This window comes from Alexandromys fortis, unplaced genomic scaffold, assembly GCF_014885135.2.
Source record: "Alexandromys fortis isolate MF-2015 unplaced genomic scaffold, M_Fortis_MF-2015_v1.1 scaffold_70, whole genome shotgun sequence".
In the NCBI taxonomy this organism is placed as follows: domain Eukaryota; kingdom Metazoa; phylum Chordata; class Mammalia; order Rodentia; family Cricetidae; genus Alexandromys; species Alexandromys fortis.
In genome coordinates, this window is record NW_026067955.1 from 2703516 (window position 1) to 2723080 (window position 19565).

At 48.7% G+C, this 19565-nt stretch overlaps 1 protein-coding gene and 1 pseudogene across 3 annotated transcripts in view; one reads left to right on the forward strand and one right to left on the reverse strand.

Moving 5' to 3' along the window:
* Gramd2a (GRAM domain containing 2A) overlaps positions 1 to 19565 on the forward strand; it is a 38727-nt gene that overhangs the window by 6943 nt on the left and 12219 nt on the right. The gene's annotated exons all lie outside the window — the stretch shown is intronic.
* Positions 14320 to 15290, reverse strand: LOC126507521 (prohibitin 1-like; annotated as a pseudogene).

The window sequence follows — 19565 nt, forward strand, 5'->3', positions numbered from 1 at the left end:
ATTCTGTCTGTGTGTATGCCTGAAGGCCAGAAGAGGGCACCAGACCTCATTACAGATGGTTGTGAGCCACCATGTGGTTGCTGGGAATTGAACTCAGGACCTTTGGAAGAGCAGGCAATGCTCTTAACCACTGAGCCATCTCTCCAGCCCCCCCAAAGTTCATTTTTTAAAAATTGCGTGTAGCCAGGCAGTGGTGGTGCACACCTTTAATCCCAGCACTCAGGAGGAAGAAGCAGGTGGATCTCTATGAGTTCAAGGCCAGGCTGGGTAACAGAGCGAGTTCCTGGACAGGCTCCAAAGCAACACAAACCTTGTCTCAAACAAAGAAATTGTTTGACTGTGTGGGAGAATGTGGCCTTGTGTGTGTGTGCTTTCCAAGGTTAGAGCCTTTTGCTCCCCCTCGAGCTGCAGTTTACAGGTGTGAGTGAGCAAACTGAATGGTGCTGAGAACAGACTGCGCCCTTAACTGCTCAGCCCAAAGTTAATTCTTAAAAGTAAACTTTTATTTTTAAAAATATTTGTAGATCAGATTTATTTATTTTGTATTTTTTAAAGTGTTATGTATTATTAGTATTAGTGTGTGTGTGTGTGTGTGTGTGTGTATGTGCGCGCGGGCGCCACAGCATGTATGCAGAGATCAGACGATGATTCTCAGGAGCATCTCCTTTCTTTGTTCCAAAGATTGACCTCAGGTTGTCAGGCTTGTATGGTTTACCAACCCTGGTTGTTTTGTTTTGTTTTTCAAGACAGGGTTTCTCTGTAGCTTTAGAGCCGGTCCTGGAGCTAGCTCTTGTAGACCAGGCTGGCCTCGAACTCACAAGATCTGCCTGCCTCTGTCTCCAGTGCTGGGATTAAAGGTGTGCGCCACCACCGCCCAGCGGTCTTAAAACTCCTTCTGTCTCCCAGGCTAGTTTAGAATGCTCCACACTTTTGGCTCAGCCTCCTTAGCTCTGGGATTACAGGTGTGTACCTCTACAGTGGCTTTGTTCATTTTTTTTTCTCTGTCAGGTTACTTACTGTCTCCATAATGATTTGGGTGTATTCATTGTAAAGAAATCAATAATTTGTACAAATGTTTAAAAACAGTCCCCACTATGTTGTCCAGTTGTCTGCTTCAGTCTCAACATACTGAGGTGATGGGTGGGCAGCATTTCACTTACCCCCAGCTTTTATCTGCTCATCAAAATTTAAATTTTGAGCCAGGTGGTGGTGGTGCACACTTTTAATCCCACCACTCAGGAGACAGTGGCAGGTGGATCTCTGAATTTGAGGCCTGCCTGGTCAACAGAGAGAATTCCAGGACAGCCAAAGCTACACAGAGAAATACCTGGTTCAAAAGAACCAAGATAAATAAGTAAAAATTAAATTTTAATATGCAAAAGCTTAAAATTTCTTAGGCAATTAAAAGCGCTGTTATTTTAAAATCTATACTTAGGTGTATGTGTGTCTGCAGGTGGGGTATGTACGTGTGAGAACAAGAGCTCAAGGAGACCAGGGGCGTAGGCTCCCTTGGGGTACTGTTCCATACAGCTGTGAGCCACCATGTGGGTGCTGGGAATTGAACCTGGGTCCTCTGTCACAGCAGCCACTTTCCAACCTTTTCTTATACAGTTAAAGCTTAGTTTTCTGGATTTTTATACCTTACTTGGGAAACTTCTGATATTAAAAATAAATTGTTTCTGTTTTATACTAGATCTTTGTAGAGTTAGATTTATAGTTGGTTAGCTGGGCATGCTGATGTGTGCCTGTAATCCCAGCATTCAGGAGGCCGAGGCAGGAGGATTGCCTTGAGTTGAAGGCCCTGTCTCAGGTAAAATCAAAGTTAGAGATATGTAGATGTTTACCATGCCTGGACTGTATTTTTGTGAGTGGTGAGAGCTGTCGCGTCTCATTTATTAGACAAACTCATTTTCTCTTTCTCAGAATATTTTCATTTTATACTCAGTTTTCTCATATCCAGAGATCATTTGCTGAACTCTTTTTGTCCCATTGATCTATTAATCTTTTGAAAGCCAATAGTATCTTTGTAATTTGTTCTAACATTTGGTTGGCTGAAATCTCCACATTTTCTTTTTAAAAAATTTCTGTTCTCATGCATATAGTCTTGTAGATCAAATATAACGTAGGGCCATTTAGAATCAACTTACCAAGATTTACCTCTCCCCCCACCCTCCCCTTATGGAACCTAGGCTGACTTCCAACTCATTATCCTCCTGCCTCCACCTCGTGAATGCTGTGATTCCAGGCATGGGCCACCACACCCAGATAAACTACAGATTTTTGTGTTGATTTTGTAACAATTAGAATAGTAATGAACTCTTAGGGCTGGGGATGTAGTTGGGTGGGATGGTAGATCCTTACCTAGTAAGCGCAAGGCATTCCTAGTGGACTAGGGGCTTCTCCTATTGTATTAGCTGTGAGTCCATCTGCTAGCCCAGTGTCCAACAGAAAAACCCTCCATCCACTTTCTTATGGTTTATTAAGTAATTATGTGTGGTCAAAGTGTAATAGTCTATTCTCTCTCTCTCTCTCTCTCTCTCTCTCTCTCTCTCTCTCTCTCTCTCTCTCTCTCTCTCTCTCTCTCTCTCCTGTATCAGAGATCAAGTGGCTGCTTCAATTGCTCCTCTCTCTAGGGATTAAATTCAAGACCTCATTCTTGCATGACAAGTGTTCTACTGACTGGTCCATCTCACCAATTTAAGTTTATACCGTCAAATAACAATGGTTTCTTTCTTTTCTTTTCTTTTCTTTTCTTTTCTTTTCTTTTCTTTTCTTTTCTTTTCTTTTCTTTTCTTTTCTTTTTTGGTTTTTTTGAGACAGGGTTTCTCTGTAACCCTGGCCGTCCTGGAGCTCGGTTCTGTAGCCTGACCTCGAACTCAAGAGTGCTGGGGTTAAAGGCGCGCACCACCACCGCCGGGCAACAATGGTTTCTTTTAAATACATAAATCTTTATTTTTTTTTCTCACCTTTTTACAATGTCTACAACTTCCATGTGTTGAATAAGAATGGCCAGAGCTGGCACTTCCTAGGGGTTTTTATCAATTACACAGCCTGGGGTGCTGCTCCCTGGGGAAGAGGCCCCAGGACCCAGCAAAGGGCTCAAGACTGGATCATTGGTCAGGAATCTGCCTGGGGAGCCACGTTGGCGAGAGCCTGCGGCAGGGCGTGGACTCCAGCCCCGCCAGGGGCGTGCATAGTCGCGGCCAGCTGCCAGCTCTGGTGCTGGGCACAGCTCCAGGAGCCGGGATGGGTTGCGCGCTCAGCATCCAAGGAAGCCGGTTGGTGGGGGCGCTGCTCCTGCCCTCACGTCAGGTCTCCCGATCTGCGCTATGTGCTACCTTTAGGCCGACCCACCAGCTCGACTCTCCGGCTGGCAGAGGGCTGGGCCGCGCCACGCTGACGCGATTAGTGTCGCTGCAGGCGCCGCCTTGGGAACCACTAAGTGTGGTTCTGGAATTCTGGGTGTGGCTGCCACTAGGGACAGGAGGGACCTTGGTCTTCCCATCTCTTTCGAGGGCAGGTTTAGAAAACAGGCTTGTGATTGGTGCGTCCTTGGGGTGGAGGAATAGCAGGTGAGAGTGACTGGAGGGTGGGGAGATGTGGCCAGGAGTGAGGCAGCACCTGGTCTCCAACGTCTGAACTCAACTGCCCTTTCCGACCTGGAGAGAGGTGCACTACCCTGCCCAACCCCAGCAACCGCGCAGTCTCTTACTGGAAGTGAGGAGAGGCAGGCAAGCATCCTAGGCTGTTGTGCTGAGCAGGCTGATGGCCTAGCTTCTTCACATGTGGTCAGAGGCTCACTGTTCCTCCTAGTCACCAGTCTGGGAGGAAGGAAGGAGGAGCATGGCCCAGCACAGCACACAAGTGTCCGTGCTAAGTTACGGGTTCACGCGTCCAAATTCAAGGTCTGTCCTTCATTCCTCCCGTTACCTCAGCAAACCTCGGGCATTGTTTGCCCTGCCGATTGCCCACTCCTCCTTGAGGAAATGCTTCTTTGTTTCCATGGCAACCTATACCTGGCCTTTCCTTTTTTTTCTTTCGGGGGAGGGATTTCATGACAAGAAAGATCTCTCTGTGTTTCCCTGGCTGCCCTGAAACTTACTCTGTAGACCAGGCTGGCCTTGAATTCAGAGATCCACCTGCCTCTGTCTTCCGGGTGCTGGGATTAAAGTTGGGTATCACCACCAACCAGCTTTCCCCCCCTATTTCTTAGGCCGGTCTTTATAACCTAATTTTAGGGGAATTGCCCCTCTGTTCACACATACACACACACACACACACACAAGTTCTTTTAAGCCCTGGGGCTCTTCTCCCTCCCTCCTCATTTGCATTCAGATGGAATTCATATACCATAAAATTCATGTTTGTTTTTTATTAAGTACTAGGGATGAAACCTTTTATACATGCTAAACACATGTGCCACACAGTCAACCTGCTGCCTGTGCAGTTCAGTGATGTTTATAATACTTACACATTTGCCCTGCAAAGAAACTAAGTGTTCCCTTAGACACCACTCCCCACTTGCCTTTTCCTGGCCCCCAAGGAACTATGAATCTACTGTATAGCTTTACCAGTTTTGTATATTCCTTACATGTGTATACATAGAGTAAGTGGTGACTTGCTTCTTTCAGTTAATAGTATTTTAAAGATTCCTTCAGGGCTGGAGAGAACGCAGTGGTTAAGAGCAGCTAGGTTGAGTTTCCAGCTCTGCTTCAGCTGGCTCACAGCTGCCAGTAAGTCCAGCTCCAGGGCATCTGACATCCTCTTCAGGTCTCCACAGGCACTATAGTCAACCACCACTTACTAACTTCCTACAAGTGCTTTATCTGCGTGTGCGCCTGCAGGCCAGAAGAGGGCATCAGATCACATTACAGACGGTTGTGAGCTGCCATGTGGGTGCTGGGAATTGAACTTGGGTCCTCTGGAAGAGCAGCCATTGCTCTTAACCTCTGAGCTGTCTCTCCAGCCATTGGCTAATTCTTTAAAAAGATCCATTCATGCCGGGCGGTGGTGGTGCATGCCTTTAATCCCAGCACTCAGGAGGCAGAGGCAGGTGGATCTTTCTGAGTTCGAGGTCTACAAGAGCTAGTTTTGGTCTACAAGAGCTAGTTCCAGGACAGGAACCAAAAGCTACAGAGAAACCCTGTCTCGAAAATTTCAAAAAAAAAAAAAAAAAAAGAAAAATCCATTCATGATTGGCAAGTGTCAGTGCTTTTTTTTTTATGGCTGAAGAAAGACTTTGTTTATCTACTGCTGGGTGTTTAGTCTCTGCACTTTTTGGCTTTTCTGAATCAAGGCGCTGGGAGCATCCATGCATAATATTTAGTGTGGTCATTTCTATCTGCTTTATTATTTTTAATTATGTGTCTGTGTGTGGGTATGTGTATGCTAAGTGCCCCCAGAGGCCCCAGATTCCTCTGGAGCTGGACTTACCATGCTCATGAGCTGTGTGATGTGGGTACTGGGAATCCAACTCTGGTCCTCTGGAAGAGCAGTACATGCTCTTAACTACTGAGACGTCTCTCCTGTCTCTGGACATGCATTTTAAAGTCTCTTTTGTATGTGCCTAGGGGTATTTGCTAGGCTGTATAGTAACTTCAGCAGTTTGAAGAACTACCAGGTTGTTTTCCAAAGCACCTGGCCCACTTAACGTTCCAGCAGGTGGGGAGAAGGCGCCCAGTCTCCCCACGGTCTCACCCGCACCCAGCATTGATGACAGTGTTGGGGGCGGCACGTGGAGTATGCTTTGTGGGTTTGATTCTCTCTTCCTCATGATCAGTGGTGTTGATGGCCTGTTTATATACCTGCTGGACATTTAATATCTTTTGAGAAATACTGGCTCAAATATGTGCCACTCTTTAATAGGGCTATTTGTCTTTTCATTGTTGAGTTGTAAGGATTCTTTTTTAAATTGTCGAGCTTGGTGTGGTAGTCCACTCATTTAATCCCAGCACTTGGGAGACAGAGGCAAGTGGATTTCTGTGGGTTCAAGGCTAACCTGATCTACATAGTGAACCTGTGTCTCAAAATGGGTGAATGAATAAATGAATGAATGCATTTTGATTTAAGAAATCCACATAACATAAAACTTAGCATCTTAATTGCTTTCTTTCTTTCTTTCTTTAAATGGCTTTTCGAGACAGGGTTTCTCTGTAGCTTTGGAGCCTGTTCTGGAACTCTTTTTTTTTTTTTTTTTTTAATTTTTAGAGACAGGGTTTCTCTGTGGCTTTGGAGCCTGTTCTAGAACTAGCTCTTGTATACCAGGCTGGCCTCGAAGTCACAGAGATCCGCCTGCCTCTGCCTCCCGAGCTTTGGGATTAAAGGCGTGTGCCACCACCGCCTGGTCAGCATCTTAATCTTCTTAAGAATGTAGTTCAGTGTTAAGATCTAGCATGATGGCTCAGCGAGTCAGAAGACCAGAATTTAATCCCTGGAAACCACACAGTGGAAAGAAGCAACTTCTGAAGCTATGCTTGGCCACTACGGGCGCACAGGCACCCATATGCGTAATTTAATACAGTATATTTAAAAAACCAAAATTGATGGCATACTTCCCTCCCTTTAAATTCCTTCTCTGGGTCCCCACTGCTTGTAAGGTAGTGACTGCCGTCAGGGCTCCCAGAGTCCACACCATGCTGCTTTGGCTACCTCCCCAGCCTCACTGTTCACCAGCACCCTCCAGACACAGGGCTTCTGTGATACACCGCATCCAGTCCCACACCTCCAGCCTCCCACCCTTTGACCTCACTAATGATCCCTCTGCAGCCCCCAGCGCCTTTCTCCACCCAGTGAATGTCCCGTGGAGCTCAGCTGTGTGGTGTTTATTGCTTTAGAAGAGCCATCCTTGCCCTCCGCAGGTGAGCCCGCTCCCTGATAGAATTTCTCCCTTGCTTTTCCTCAGTGCACACATCACAGAGTTGTAATTACATACTGCTTTATGTAAATCTTTGCCTCCTGTCTGCCTCCCTGGGCAGGCAGGCATGTTGCAAGTAGTGCCTAGCCTTCCTTCCCTGAAACACACAGCACTTACCCAGAGCTGAGGGAATAGCAAACATTCATTTTTCAGTTGGTATTAATTTGTAGAAGGGAGAGGAGATGGTTGTCCTCTGAGCATACTGCCTGCCCCTCCTGGGACAGGAATCCTGAAGCAGAAGGTGGGTGACCATCTGTAGGTCACCTTACTTCCTGACCTCTGCTTTTTACTTTTTGAATGGAGACTTTCTTGTCCCAGAAAGCAACAGTGGCTTCCTCAGAGGCCCTAACAGAAGTTGTAGAGGGCAGTACAAGCCTCTCTGCCCACACCTCTACCCAGTCTCTCAGGGCCTCACAGTTGCCCGTGCTTCTGAGCAGAGTTTGGTGGGTCCACAGGGCCAGAGGGATTCTGAGGTGGACAGCCTCAGATGCTCCTCTGCTAGACACTATCCATGGGTAAACAGAGCTGAGTTGTCCTCAGAGAGGAGCCACACCCCTAGCAGCCTAGGTTGGGACATCTGTGTGGCCAAGGTTGTCTGTGTACCTCCCTGCAGAAGAGTGGCCACTGGGAGTACAGGGGTGTTCTGTTTCTGACTGAATACAAGTCTGTTTTTAGACCTGAATGACCAGCTTCTTGTGTGGAGATGGCCAGGTCCCAAGGGGCCTGCCAAGAAAAAGTGGTCTGTCATCGGGCCTAGTGGGGCCAGTTTGACAGATGCTGCCCCAGCTGTGGGCACTGCTGGCAAGGCTAGCAGCCAGTCAGGCAGTTTGTAGAACCCAATGCCTGCCCTGATGTGGCCCGGGCTCTGTGGGAAAGCCTAGGTGTCCTGGAAGGGAAACTCCCAGGTTTCAACTGTTTTAAGTCTGCAGGCCTTTGAGCTCTTGGCAGGACAGAAGCAGCAATGGCTGCCCTCAAACTTCCAGTGGAGGGAGGAGCATCTGAGCATGGCTGGGTCTAGTGTAGTTGTGTGCCTCCTGGCCATCAGGTGGGAGCCCTTCCCTGGTGTAGCCTAGGCACCAGACTACCTTCTCCTGCGGGCTCCTGCTTTCTGGTGTTGTAGGTCGAAGATCGAGGCATGCAAGATACATGTGGAGCTCTGTGAGTGCATACAAAGCCCAGTCCTGTCCCCACTTTGTTAATTCCCGTGGGCAGGGAGCTGGACCTCTAGGTGTCCTTCGCAGAGTGTGGTGGGACCTGGGACTGCAACTCTCAGTGCTGGTGAGGGATGGGAAGCTCAAAGGGCAGGGCTGTAGGAGTCCCCCCCTCCCCACTGCACTTTGACCTCTTTCAGATCATCACACAGCTCAGAAACAGGAGGAGCGCAGGCTCCGAAGGAGGTGACAGGATCACCAGAGGTTCAAGGTACAACCAGGAGCTGCTGTCCCTCCAGGGCTTGTATTTGTGCTGTAAGAGACCTCTGTTTCCAAACAAAGTGCATACACAGAGGAACCTTCAGCTGGGAGTGTTTGATTAGTTCATGGATTATTTCTTTTTTCTTTTTTTAAGATTTATTATGTACACAGTGTTCTGTCTGCATGCATGCCTACAGGCCAGGAGAAGGCACCAGATCTCATTACAGAGGGTTGTGAGCCACCATGTGGTTTCTGGGAATCGAACTCAGGTCCTCTGAAAGAACAGCCAATGCTCTTAAACTCTGAGCCATCTCTCCAGTCCTCCATGGGCAGGTCCCTGGAGTGTGGGGAACTGAGGGTAAGACTCAGCCTGGGAGCTGGTTCTGTAGACAGGCTATGCAGCCTATGGAGTCTTCTAGGTAGGATGGAGACCACTTCCCTCCTTAGAAACAGCTGCAGCTTCAGGGAGAAGAGATGCTGGGACAAGGACAAAGGGATTCTGTCCTGGGTAGGAGCAGGCTGGCAGAGAATGGCCCAAGCAGAACTGGGAGGGCCACTTATCTGTACCTTCTTCCCAGAGCAAGGCCAGTTGAACACCTTGCTGTGACCTCTGTCTCACAAGGAACAGTGACCCTTTGGCAGGCTGAGAGCCCAGATTTGGGTTCAAAAGTCAGGAAACAGGAGAACTTGGAGTGGTCCAGTCACCCGAGCAGAGGATGGCTGGGGTGACAGGGCAGATCTGGACTGAGGCAAGAGACATAGGCAAATGTTTTGGCTGCTGCAGTAGGAAGATGGAAGCCAGCCTTTCTCTCAAAATCCACTGGGCAGAATGACAGGGCTTTTTTTTTTTTTTTTCTTCGAGACAGGGTTTCTCTGTCCTGGAACTAGCTCTTCTAGACCAGGCTGGCCTCGAACTCACAGATCCGCCTGCCTCTGCCTCCCCAGTGCTGAGATTAAAGGCGTGCACTACCACCGCCCAGCTAGACAGGGCTTTCTTAATTCTCTGGAGGGAGAAGAAACTGCTGTTCCTGTTAGAATTCATTCTTGCTTAGCCAGGGTCCCCCTCCCAGGTGGCTGAGCCTGCACACACCCTAGCTGTCCCAGCTTATTTGGTACTTTTGAGTAAAGAAGCCAGTGGTGGCCCAGAGGCAGGTGGATCTCTGGGAGTTCAAGGCCAGCCTGATCCACAAAGTAAGTTCCAAGACAGCGAGGGCTGTTACATAGAGAAATCCTGTTGAGAGAGAGAGAGGGAGAGAGAGAGAGGGAGGGAGAGAGAGAGAGAGAGAGAGAGAGAGAGAGAGAGAGAGGGGATGTCCTTGGCTACATCATGAGTTGAGGTCACTTCAATAAATGATACCAAGAAGGAAGGGAAGGAAGGAAGGAAGGACAAATGGACCACTGTCTAGACTTAGTGGAATCAGCGCTGCTATCCTCCAGACACTCAGGAACAAGGGGAAGAGCTTTTGCTATAGTGCTCGGTCTCGGGACTCTACCTTTGCTCTTACAGGGCTAGAGCTGGACTGAGGTCAGGTGGTCATGTAGGAACCTGAGCTGGACCTGCTTACCATCTTTCCCCACAGACCCTTCCAGGAAGAAACATGGCTCCCTGGACTAAGGAAACCTGTCACGGTTTGAACTGAATGTGGTTCAGTTCTTTCCTCTTTCCGACCTTCGAGACTCATGCAGGTGTGGCTGTGGCCAAAGAGTTAGTTGCTGGACACCTCCATGGCAGTCCAGCCCTGTCTGGCAGGTCACGGAGTCCAGCTGCCTCCCATTTTCCAGCCATAGAATGGAGGCAGCAGCACTTGCCCTGTTTATGGCCTAAATGATATCTAATCTTTGTGCCTGGTGCATGATTTGGGGGCAAACCTGGCCTAGAGGTTTCCTGGCTTGCTGCAAACTCTGGGCACTGCAAGCAGAACTGTAAGCTAATAGACAGCCAAGGGGAGCAGCCCCCCCCCCCCCGAGAGAGGTCTGGCCTATGGCCCCTCTCTGTGTCTGTACTCTGCTGTCTCTTGCTTAGCTTAGACCTTCCTCCAGCAGCATCTTCACAGCTTGCCCCTGCTCTTCGCTCTAACCGCACACCTCCCCATCATCTCCTGTTTCCCGGCCTGGACTCATTAGAAAGGGATGATGGGCTAGCAACCTCTTCACTCTTGGGAAGGTCCTGGCCAGGTGCAGAAGGTGTCGCTTGGGTCTGGAGTATGTATGTGGTTCTGGCTTCACTGGTGTGATCTTTCCACAGCCCTCTGAAGAGCCTCTGCCGGCCACACACCCCTTTTACCTGAGTGCATTGCTAGTCTAGGCGGCCTCAGATCCTTCTCTGGGCAGGCACTGTGACAGACCTAACAAGTGCAGCTTCTTTTTGAGCCATTTTCCTGGGATGCTGAGTTGGGGCAATAAGATTGGGACCTAGCAGGTGACCTCCAGTTTACTAGTCCTACCCCATTGCACCAGTGTGAGTTTTGGCTATGGAATCTCCTGCCCCTCTTTCTAGTCAGCAAAAGAGCACAGCCATTTTCTCAGTACAGTGGATCTGCTGGGTGTGGCCTCAAGACAGCAACTACAGAATTATTTTTTGCTCAAGAAAGAAATTCCCTTTTATCCTCACATTTAGCATATTAGTGACTCACCCCGCTCCATACATATTGTCCTATTTGTCCTCAGGGGGGCTCCTGCCGGCCAATTTCTGGGTTGTGTGGAAGGACTCTGGCTCTGAGAGAACACAGGAAGATTCCCCAGGGAGGATACGGTGTGGCTCCAGCTAGCTTGTACCACATGGGAAAGCCAACCCATCCCTTCCTTGGCAGAAGGAAATGGATTGTGTGACCTTAGCAGGCAAGGAGAATCTCTAGTGGTGTGGGGGTCATCCTGTCTGGCTTCGGTGTGCATGAAACTTGGTATAGTCAGGACCCTAGGTAGGCTGGCCATGGGAAGAAGGAGGCTTGGTCTTCCCGGTGAGCCACAGAAAAAGGAGGTGGTCAGGGATCTTCCAGTGGCTTCTTAACTCCACCTGCAGGTTTCAGTTCACCTTGGAGCATTTAAAAGCCAGACACTGAACATACAGCTGCCTTGTGACCCAGCGATGCCAGTGCTGAGTGTTTACCCAGTGGAGTGAATACTTGTGTTTGCAAGGCTGCAACCAGAGCTTTCTCATTGCTTTGGTAACAAGCCAAACTTGGGACTGCCCAAGCCTGTCATCAGGAAAAGGAAAGCAATAAAGTATAGTATATTTATACAAAGGAATTATCAGTGAAAATGCAGCTTACAAAGGTAACACAGCATGCAGTAGGGATAGCGCTCATTTGGAAGAGTGCTAGCCTAACATGCACAAGTCTTGGGTTCAGTCCCTAAGACTGCCCGGTGGCGTAGACCCATAATCCCAGCATGTGGGAGATGGAGGCAGGGGGATCAGGGTTCAAGGTCATCCTCAGCTATATAGCAAGTTCTAAGCCAGCCTGGGCTACATGAGACCCTGTCTTTAAAAACCAAGTCCTAAATAGATCTGCATACAGCCCTGTGGATGTGCCTTGGAGTTTTCAGATGCACGGTAAGATAGATGATGTGGTCCTACTCTTACAGGGGCAGCATGTTGTAATGAGGTCACTTGTTTGTCCTGGCTGCTCAGCCCCGAAATAATCACACAGAAACTGTATTAGTTAAATCACTGCTTGGCTATTAGCTCTAACTTCTTATCAGCTAGCTCTTACATTTTAATTTAACCCCTTTCTAGTAATCTGTATATCACCACATGGCTGTGGCTCACCCATCTGGCTCCGGTGGGGCTATGTGGCTTCTCTCTGACTCCGCCTTCTTCCTCCCAGCAGTTCAGTTTCAGTTTAGTTTCTCCTGCCTACCTAAGTTCCACCCTATCAACAGGACAAGGCAGTTTCTTTATTCACCAATGGTATTCACAGCACACAGAGGGGATTCCCACATCAGGCAGCAGTCTGCCCTCAGATGTCAGGGTTTGGAGTCTCCTTGGTATGGTGGGGGCGAAACTACAAGGAGCAAGAAGGGGTTCTGGGGGCTGGTTTCCCCCTGTGTGCTTTTGAAATGTTTTGAACTGCTTTATGTGGTGATGCATGCCTTTAATCCCAGCACTTGTAAGGCAGAGGCAGGTGGACCTCTGAGTTTTAGGTCAAAGGTCAGCCTGATTTACTTAGTGAGTTCCAGGATAGCCAGGACTACATAGAGAGATCTTGTCTTAACAACAACAATGAAAACAAAACAAAAAAAGAAAGAAAGGGAAAAGAAAGAAAAAATAAACAAAAAGGAAAGAGAGGTTTTGGACTGTACACTTCCTTGCATACGGTCCCTCTGCTATGTGTATATTATGCTTCATAGCAACCTAAAAATAGCTGTTTAAGTACAACTCTTAGAGACTCTGATGTAACTGCTCTTAAACAGGACTTAGGCATTTTCTTCTTTTTTTTTTTTCCTCCCCTGAGACCAGGTTTCCCTGTAGCTTTGGAGGCTGTCCTGGAACTAGCTCTTGTAGACCAGGCTGACCTCGAACTCACAGAGAGCCACTGTCGTGTGTATGACATGTATACATGTTGTGTGAGTGTGTATACGTATGTGGGAGTCAGAAGACAGCTTCAGAGTCACGCTGTTCTTTGGCCTCTTTGAATAGGTTCTTTGTTGTGGTTTATTGCTAACGGGTCCTCAAACATCAGAGGATTCTCCTGTCTCGCCTCTCAGAGTACTGGACTTTGCTTGGGCCCTGAGGACTCTAACTCAGATCCCCATTACTCCCTGGGATATCTTCGCAGGCATTTTTATAAATTATTTTTATTTTTATTTTTTTGACAGGATTTTTCTGTTTAGCCCTGGCTGTCCTGGAACTCAACTCTGTAGACCAGACTGGCCTTGAATTCAGTGCTGGGATTAGAGGCATTTGTCATCACCACTGACCTTTCTGGGCATTTTTATTTTTATTTTTTTGACAGGATTTTTCTGTTTAGCCCTGGCTGTCCTGGAACTCAACTCTGTAGACCAGACTGGCCTTGAATTCAGTGCTGGGATTAGAGGCATTTGTCATCACCACTGACCTTTCTGGGCATTTTTATTTTTATTTTTTTGAGATATAGCATAGGCTAGCCTTAAAGTCACTATATATGGGAGGGTCGCCTTGAACTCACCACCCTCCTGCCTTAGCCTCCCAAGTGCAGGAATTATGGACCTGAACAACCACAGCATTGTTTGTTTTTCTCTAAAGTCCCGCTGGTGACTCTAATCTGAGTCCAATTAGTAGACCCACATTAGTGTTAACAGGAGGTGGGCTGGGAGGCCTGGGGGATTTGAAACTGCGCTCAAGGTAGAACCCCAAGCCCAGGATGCTGAGCCTTGGCTTCTGAAGTTCTATCCAGGCCGGAAGTCTACCCAGTTTCCTATCCCTTGTGGCTGCTTCCATGACTTTTGGATTTGTCCTGTCAGGGGCCTGCGTGATGTGGCCTTTGTCTGAGGAGAACAGCGTTGTTGGCATCTCTCTCCTTGGAGACCACAGAGTCTCAGTGTCTTGGCTGACTACAGAGGAGGCATTGGCGCTCAGCCTGGCTTTGAGAAGAGTTGGCAGGACCCACAGGGAGCTCTAGTATCTCAAAAGTCCACAAGAAATCAACCTGGGAGAGTGTGGTCCTTTCCTAGGGAGAAGTCACCCAAGGGACACTCCGCTGGGAGTCGTGGGGAAAGCCCCGCCTGTGATCACAGGGGCCCTGCTGGTTCAGGGGAGCAGGGCCTGGCTGAGATTTCAGCTTTGGCATCAGCCATAGGCATTGCTACTGCCAGAGGCTCAGAAGAGACCTGGAGGGAGCTCTGCTCTGAGGTTAGGAAGGACTAGGGCGGGAAAGGACCTGGAAAACTTGAGGGAGCATTGGCTGGATACAGACACAAGGAGTGCAGCCTGGTACCCTGGAGGCTGCAGGATTCGCCTATGTTTTTTTTTTTTTCTTTTTTGAAGTGATTCTGCTTTTATTTCCTTCACGTTAAGCCAATTATGGAATTTCACAGTGATTTCTGGGGTGGGGCAGAAGGAAAGTGTGTTCAGAATGATGGAGGCCACGGCCTGGTTGGCCTGAGAAGGTGCAAGCAGGGGGCCTCACTGGGGAAGCTGAAGGAGCACCGACTGCCCCGCTGGCAGATAGGTGATGTTCCGAGAGCGAGAGAGCTGGTAAGCAATGTCCTCAGCTGCTTCCAGCTTCCGCAGCTCAATCAGGCCATCGCCTGCCGTGGCCAGGGAGTTGGCGATCAGCTAGGCTGCCTTGGAGTCGCCCTCGGCAGAGATGATGGCTGCCTTCTTCTGCTGCTCAGCCTTTTCCACCACAAATCTGGCCCTCTCCGCTTCCTGCTGAGCCACCTGTTTGGCTTCTGCCGCTTCTGTGAACTCCTTCCCGAAGGTCAGATGTGTCAAGGACACATCATCCAGAATGAGCCCAAATGTTAATGCTCTCTCTGTGAGGTCTTCGCTCACCTGCCGGGAGACCAGCTCTCGCTGGGTGATCAATTCTCCAGCATCTGTAGTGCTGTAGTGATGGAAGGCAGCACCCGCTCATCATAGTCCTCGCCGATGCTGGTGTAGATCCGAGGGAGCTGGCTGGCCACCGGCCGGAAGAGGATACGTAGTGTGACGTTGACGTTCTGCAAATCTTTGCTACCAGTGATGACTGGTACATTCCGTGGGCGCGAGCGACAGTCAGATAATTGGTTTCTGTACCCAAGGGATGAGAAAGTGAGTCCCTTCCCCTACCACGACGTCCTGTACTCCACGGAATCGGTCAAAGATGACAGCTCTGTGTCCAGCATCCACATTATACAAGGCGGAGTTCACCACGCCTCCTGCCACTGCTAAAGCCAGGCCGAACTTCCCGATGGACTCAAATACTTTGGCAGCCATGATTCCTTCTGTTGCACCCACTCACACCTGCCTCCACTCTGACCTCCACATGAATTCCCCAGCCTCGCGAACTGCCTTGCCTATGTTTTTAACCCAATAGATAGATATCCCATGTTGTCTTGTGATGGTCCTCCTGTCCCTTCTCTGTTCCTCCTTCCCTCCTCTTCCTCGTCTGTCTCCTTTTTCTTTCCTCCTTAGTCCCTCTCCTCCTCTCCTTTTTCCTTCTTTTTTTTAGAGACAATAATCTCATGTCCTTGACTGGCCTGGAATGTACAGGTAGCCAAGGATGGCTTTGGACCCTGCTCCAGACGCCTCCACTTCCCAAGTGCTGGGATTACAGGCATGCACATGCATCTGGCTGTCTAGTTCTCTTTATGCTTCTGCATGCCTTCTGTGTCCCTTGATCAGCCAAGTGCGGTAGATTGAGTGACTCCTGGTGCTAGGCCAGGACTGTCTGCCTCCCCTTCAGACCAGGGCTCCCAGAAGGAAGAATCTAACCATGGGTGACCTTGCCAGCTCCTGTCCATCCCTTCTTTTCCTTGCCCATGCGGTATCACTCATTTTCTGACTTATTCTTACTGCTTCCCCCCTCTTCTCTCCCCACCTCTTTTTGGTGTCAAGAAGCATTCATATTCTCTGTCTCTCTCCCTCTTCACTGCCTCCCTTCAGAACCCCCCTCCCTTTTTTTTTCTTTCAGGAAACACTGAGTGTTGATGTGTGCTAGGATGCAGACATTCTGGGGTTGGAGCTCAGAGTCAGCTGAGGAAGGAAGAAACGGAAACAGAACAGCAAGTAAGGGGTGAGGAATATAGAGGGAGCGAGGGAGCCAGTCGGGGAAATGGGGATGCATTTGAACTGCTGGCATCTACACAGCGGGAGGTATTTGAACTGGTGGTTCAGAGAAGACCCAGACCTCCCCAGGTAGATAAGCCAGGAAGGCAGTCCGCTGTGAGGGGCTGCTGTGGTGAAGAAAGTGGGGCTCTCAGATGAACTGTATGAGGTAGAGTAGCAAGTTGTGAGGGCAGAAAGAGGAGCAGGGCTGGACATGGCGGCGGACTTTAATTTGAGCCCTGGGGAGGCAGAAGCAGGTGGGTTTCTATGAGATACAGCTCGCTCTTGATAGTGTGTGAGTTCCAGGCTAGCCACAGCTCCACAGTGAGACCCCGTCAGGAAGATTAGGACCGACAGGCACAGGTCGGGGACCTCAGTGCGTTCCTCAGAGACAGGCAGGGGCAGAGCTGGTTGCAGCTGACTGTGGATATAGGAGAGAGAGACAGTGTGTGAGGTGACGCTGGTGACGCTGGGGCAGGTGTGGCTAGGGAGAGGTTGCCAGGATCCAAGAAAAAAGACACCAGGCAAGGTCTGGGCTTGCATGCTGTAGCAACAGTGGAGAAACATATTTTGATTAATCAATCAGCTCAGGCTCTCAGTACTGTGTCGGGTGGAAGGAGAGTGACTTGAAGATTCTCGCTAGGGGTAACTGGATGGAGGGTGGAGCCTTTCATGGATACTGGGTGCTTAGAGAGACGCCGTCTTGGGATGGGGAACAGGTGGTTCTGAGCTTACTCTGATAGACTCCTCCAGAGGACAGGGCTGAAGTTGGGGAGGCAATAGGTCGCCCAGGTGGGAGATTTGGGAGTATCTGTCTGGAGACGGCTCAACTCATGGGGCCCCTCTGTGGCGTCTGTGGGAGGCAGCGAGACTTGCATCCCTGGTTCCAACTCATTGCCTCTCTCTCCTTTTCTACATCACCCTTTCTTGACATCTCCCTTTGCTGCTGCACAGCCCACCCTGCTGCCCTAGGGCAGACCCCAGCCCAGGAGCAGTGATAACTTCAGTGACCTTCCTGGAGGAAGATGGAGTGGACGGGAATTCTGCACAGGCCAGTGGGGCTCCAGGCTCCTGCTGGAGCCTCTCCTAGGCTTACCTTAGACCCGGCTCAGCTCAGGAGAGGAGCCTCCCTTTACTGTGAAAAGATGTTGCTATTTCCCTGTTCCATCCTTTTCATGGCAGTAGTTATTGTGGTTTATACAGATTTGGGGCCGGAGAGATGCTCAGTGGTTAAGAGCATGTGTTGCTCTTGCAGAGGACCTGGGTTTGGTACCCAGCACTCACATCAGGCAGCTCACATCCACCTTTAACTTCAGATCCAGGGCATCAGCATCTCTGACTGCTAAGTGCTCTGCACTAGTGCAAAGACCGTGTAGGCAGACACATATACACACAAAATAAAAATGCATTTTTAAACGCTAAGAAAAAAAATTTTCAGATTTCAGTATCCTAGACCCTGATAGTAGCTCCACTGTTTGAACATAGGGATGGGTTGGAGCTCAGGATTATAGGTATGATTTATTTTTATTTTTTTAAGGATTTACTTATATGTATACAGTGTTGTGCCTGCACACCAGAAGAGGGCCCCAGATCTCATTATAGATGGTTGTGAGCCACCATGTGGTTGCTGGGAATTGAATTCATGACCTCTGGAAGAACAGCCAGTGCTCTTAATGCCGGAGCCATCTCTCCAGCCTTGTGGATATGATTTATGACCTTTGGGTTATGAGAAATTGCTTTCAGGAAAAATCGATGGCAGAAGGATGGACATCAGCTGCCTACACAGTCAGGTAGAGGGCTGAGCTCCCTGCTCTTAAAGTTCCCCTGGGTCAAAGTCCAAGTAGTTATCAGGTGCCCCATGGCCTGGCAGGCTCTAATGTGAGTGCTAGAAGGTCTTCATATGGCACTGTTGCTGCTATATCTATCTATCTGTCTATCTATCTATCTATCTATCTATCTATCTATCTATCCATTTTTTTCAAGACAGGATTTCTCTGAGTAGCAGCCCTGGCTGTCCTGGAACTCACTTTGTAGACCAGGCTGGCTTCAAACTCACAGAGATCCACCCGCCTCTGCTTCCTGAGTGCCTACTATTCCTTTTTAATATTTATTACATTTGTTGATTTGTGTGTGCGCGCACATGTATGTGTATGATGTGGGGGAGATGCGTGTGCTGCTGCATGAGTGTGAGGTCAGAGGAAAATTTTGTGGGAATCAATGCTCTCTTTCCATCACGTGACTCCCAGGGATTAGACTCAGGTCCTTGGGTTTAGTGGCAAGCCCCTTAATCTGCGGAGCCATCTCACCAGCTCTTTTTTGGTTTTTGAGACAGAGTCTTGATATGTAAGCACTGGCTGGCTTAAAAGTTGCTATGGTAGACCAGGGTAGCCTCAAGTGTTGTGGGAGCTGTGGGCCTCTTTTCGTCCCGCCCAGCTCCCACACAGCTTTACACCAGAAATAACAACACACAAATTGTATTCTTTTAAACACTGCTTGGCCCATTAGCTCTAGCCCTTACTGGCTAATTCTGATATCCTGATCAACCCATCTCTAATAAACTGTGTAGCACCGGTCTTACCGGGAAAGATTCAGCATGTCTGACCTGCGGCTTGCTTCATCGCGTGCATCTGGCTCTGAGAGGAGCTGCATGATTTCTGACCTCACTTCCTCTTTCTCCCAGCATTTTGTTCTGTTTACTCCACCCACCTATGTTCTTACCTATCAGGGCCAAGGCAGTTTATTTAACCAATGACCTTCCTCCATCAGCCGTCCAGGCCCACCCCAACATCCAACTTGTTGGAACATGTGAACTGGGACAAATCTACAGAGCCAAAACTGTAGGATCTCAGCAGAGCTATGGTGGCACATACCTTTAATCTCAGCACTTAAGAGGCAGAGACAGGGGAATCTCTGTGAGTTCATGGCCAGCCTGGTCAACAAAAACTAGCTCCAGGACAGGCTTCAAAGCTAAGAGAAACCCTGTTTCAAAATAAATAAATAAATAAACCCAAAACTACAGGATCTCTAAAACACAGGACAACAACAATATATCCAAGAGGAACCACAGTGAGAGCCCATTACCAATGATGTAACAGAAACCAGAGAGGCCTTAAGCCAGAGCAATGACTTGTGACAATGGACATTTGCAAGTAAAGATGAACAGACTAAAGGGTAAACTGTCCCAATGGGTCGCACTACAGCTTCCTTGACAAGATTCTTCTTCTTCTCCTTTTTTTTTTTTCTCCGTCTTTTTCTTGGTTTTGGTTTGCTTTTGTCTCGGTTTTTTTTTTCTTTTAAATTTGGTTTTGTTTTGTTGGGGGAGGTTGCAAGGGCAAAGGGTGAATGCAAGCAGACGGGGAGGTAGGTGGGATTGGAATGCAGTGAAACCCACAAAGTATTAATCAAAGTAAAAATAAATAAATAAGAACATGCAAGATCGGAATGGTCAAGTTGGGGGAAGGACAGAGAAGGAGAACAAGAAACCTCTTTTCCTTGTTCCCTGATAAAGGGAGCC